Genomic DNA, 4,222 nt, shown 5'->3' on the forward strand with positions numbered 1-4,222 from the left:
CTCTATCGTAAGACACCAGCCCTGCAGCCCTGCAACCATACATATTGGTCAGTCACACGCCAGCTTTGTACGTTTAAATCAATATGTTGTTTGAAGCTATTTAGTGGAAGTACCTTAATGTTTACCTATGATCTATATAATGTTGTTATCTACATCACAGCTCAGAGATTGCAATTGTACTGAACACACTCCGTGAATAGTTTCACCAGGTTGGTACGTCACTGAATAAAGAGACTCTTTTTACACAACCATTGCTTTATTCACACCGACGTTTCGGTGACCGTCTGTCACCTTCTTCAGGGCAATTCTGACTGGTTCACATTGTACATTGTGCTGTAAACAGTGGCGTTTGTGACCGCATTGTAAATATTTTGCATCTGTACTGTGAGTAGCGACACCTGTCCTGACACTTCAACCCCCCCACCAAAAAAATCCCCCCTCCTTCCACATCAACATCACACATGTACCTCTCCACCCTCCCTACAAAGACTAATGATTAGATTTTAGGCCCCTAGTAAGTCATTTACATAAAATGTACACAAGCTCTTAATATTTCATGGAGGCATTAGGTCGCCAAACTCTAGTTGATACGAGTTCGTATGACTTTATCAAATAACATATAAAACTAGAGTTCGGGGACCTCATACCTCCATGAAATATTTATTGCTTTTTTGTGGATGGTATGTATGTTTATAGTCGGTTGTATTTGAGAGTAATGGTTATATAATATAAATGTTATGGGAAAGTAGTGGTGTATTTATTTAATGACACAGAGGATGTCCATCTGATTAGTAATTATCAAAATGTGACACTTAATTGTGTAATGTGCGTTTAAGAGGTCGACGGCATATGGTAGCGTGGTGTTCCTTAAGCTTGATGTTTGGCATTTAAAATGTCTAAGGTTGTCAGCATTATTGAGGTTCGACTATGTGCCTCAGAGCTGTGTGGTGGGAGGAAGTTGGGAAACTCAGAAAGAAGAAGGGATGTGGCCAACTTTAGTCAGATGGTGATTTGATTTTCCACCAATATGTCATAACATCAGCTGTTCACACGGTACAAAAACGAGATGCACACTTTCCTCTGACAGCCCTACACCAACTGTAAGATGAATACTTGGCGCCAACCCCGTCTGCTAAAAAACAAGTACCATTGGCTACGAAAGAGACAACCAACAACTGTCCCTTATCGTAACAAAATCAGAACATCTGTATCGCCCATAAAACTTCTGACACCCAACCCAGATGAGAGGACCTAATGGCATTTTAATCACCATGTCACTCAAATCAGCAGTACAGTATGTGAGACATCCATACCTGTTAAGCATTACCGTTAAATGTACCTCAACTTCTTACAATTATACTTACGCTTCACATCTCCATGATATCCTAAGCAGACATAAATAAAACTAATTATCATATTAAAAAAACTCGGGGTTCCCCAAACAGCTGTCACCTCACCATCTGCTTGGAGCTAAGCCCATTAACAAACACATAAAGCACGATGCCTGTACCAATATATCTCAAATATAGGGGTGATTTCTGATATTATTACATCAATTATAACGACAGATACGACTCCCAAAATCTCATCAATTCGAGCTTTCATCACACCCCACCAACACAACAAGTATGAAACCAATCCATCCAGCCGTTCTTGAGTAATCATCTACACAGACAGAGACACATAACAGAAAATATAACCTCCATTCCATGACATTTCATGGAGGTAATAATTTTTATGTCTATAGACATCTTTCTACATAACAGACCTCAGTGGAACTCTAGTTCGTTCTACAGAAAGTAGATATTTCTCAGCTCACTGTGCGTGATCATGACTTGCCCTGTCACAGAGCCCGTAAAAGCCTGGCGTGATAAAAACGTGTCAGATAATGTATTTACTCCTGTTCGAAAACACAACTTCTACCTTAGATACATTTCGTCATGGGTTGGGACGGACAGAATTGCGATTGATTTCAGATAACTCAAAGAAATACTATTGGAAATATCACTTTTACATCAAAAGTATACGATCATCAGTATCGGTCGTTCCCAAAAATCACAGGGTGCTATTAAACGACAGCTCAGGCACGATCGTCGGCAGGTAGGTCCTCACCCTAGGGACGGTCTTCTCACTCGGGACGGCCCTCACCCACGGTACGATCTTCTCCCTCGGGACGTTCTTCACCCTCGGGACGGTCTCCGCCCTCGCGACGTTCTCTTGCCCCAGGGCGCATAGTAGGGCCGCGGCGCATGGCGGGAGTAGGTGTGGTGGAAAGTGAACCCGAACTCTGGGAATAGCAGGCCTGTCCGAAATGACAGGACACCAACAAGAACACGGCACAGCAGAGAAGGATGAACCTCACAGAAGCCATGATGACGATGTTCTGTAGTGGAATGAAACGCAAATTTAAAGGAATGATTCTATCCAACTAAAGGTGGTATCTCCCTGCACTTTGGACATCGGTGTGGTACTGCGGGGTTCGTTCACTGCGGCACTTTTTTGTTATTTTCGCCGCTTTTATTCTTTCATAATTAAGATATTGTGTAATACGTAAAAGTAACAGTTAGATCATGGGAGTGGCCTGGGTGGCCTAAGTATGGCCCACAGTCATACTTAGAAGACAAAATACACAAAACGAAAGAAAATTCATTCTCTATCTCTGAAATTCACCCTCGGGGACTCCAACAAACTCCTCGGGTGGGCGGAGCAGTACTAAATCCACATAGTCAGGCCACTCCCATGATCTGACCAAGGAGGTTATATTCAGAATATAACCTCCTTGATCTGACTATTGCTTGAAGACAAAGGCGTCAGCCAAACAAGAAACAGAGACGACACGAAAAAATTGCAATAAAATGGCTTTGTCGGCAGTAGTGAAATTTAGAAGACAAAGAAGGCGTCAGCTTCGCCCTCGGGGGACCCCCACAAACTCCTCGGGTGGGCGGAGCAGTACTAAATCCACATAGTCAGGCCACTCCCATGATCTGACCAAGGAGGTTGATCTGACTATTAATTTCCTCAGCCAATCAGGAGCGAGTATTTCTTGTGACTAAATCCACATAGTATGGTGTCCCTAGGGGTAGGGGTGTACTAAGTCACGAATAAATTGACTAAGTTGGAGACGCCCACCATTCAACTGAATGGTCTCCCTAGGGGTAGGGGTGTACCAACCAACGAATAAATTGACTAAGTTGGAGACGCCCACCTTTCTCATGCAAATAGAAGCAATTAAAGAATTAACAAAAAGGGAAACAGCAAATCAACCTATGTTACTGAACATCTTTATTCATAACATAAACAAAGGAAATTCTAACGATCATGAAAGAAAGTCAGAAAACGAACAAGACAATAATAAAGAGTTTCTTGTAACAAGAAAATGTACAAACAGCGTTACATCAAACTTTCAAAGACATGAAAAATATAACCTCTTTGGTTACATCAAGCTAGGGAACAGGTTCCAAGATGGTAAAGAAAAACTTTTAAAAAGTAGAGATGCTACATAAAAAGATGCGAGTTGAATTGATCAAAACGATCAATACTTCCATAAACGAGAAACAAACTAAAAATGCAGGAAGATAATGCATGATGTGGTCTACCAGGAACGGGTCGAACTGGGAACAGGTCAGCTTGTCAGAACGGTTGCTCCAGCAGGGCGAATGAAATGGGGGAGGAGGCAGCGACATTGGCCGGTCTGTCTGACAGGAGCTGGTCAGGATCAAAACTACAGAACAGTTCGGCAGAGATGCCAATAGGCTGCAGCAAAACCTTTTTACACCAAGCTCGAGCTGGAACTCAGACGTGTCGGGCTGTGTACGGAACTCGCCTGAACACTGTGAAAACGGCTGAACATACTCGAGAAATTGGCCTCCAAGAAATGCCACGTCCTGCTCATTTGAGGTCAGGTTGGGAACTGGGATCAATCTGACATACACCCACAGAACAATGGCATTGTGGTGCAAAAAAGTGTTGTAAAACCAGACATGAATTTCACACAATCCTCATGAGGAAAGGTGTGAGGCGCCATCAACAGGGTCATGAATGAGAAATAGGAGAAGAATGTAGCCTGTCTGTTCGCTTGCTAGGAAAACAAACTGCATGTATCTAAATGACTAAAAAAGTGTATTTTGCTTCGGAAAGATGGCCATGTTCTAAGTCAGATAGATCCTGGTAGTGGCCTGACTATGTGGATTTGGTACTGCTCCGCCCACCCGAGGAGTTTGTT

The sequence above is a fragment of the Branchiostoma floridae genome, unplaced genomic scaffold (genome assembly GCF_000003815.2).
Source record: "Branchiostoma floridae strain S238N-H82 unplaced genomic scaffold, Bfl_VNyyK Sc7u5tJ_218, whole genome shotgun sequence".
Classification (NCBI taxonomy): domain Eukaryota; kingdom Metazoa; phylum Chordata; class Leptocardii; order Amphioxiformes; family Branchiostomatidae; genus Branchiostoma; species Branchiostoma floridae.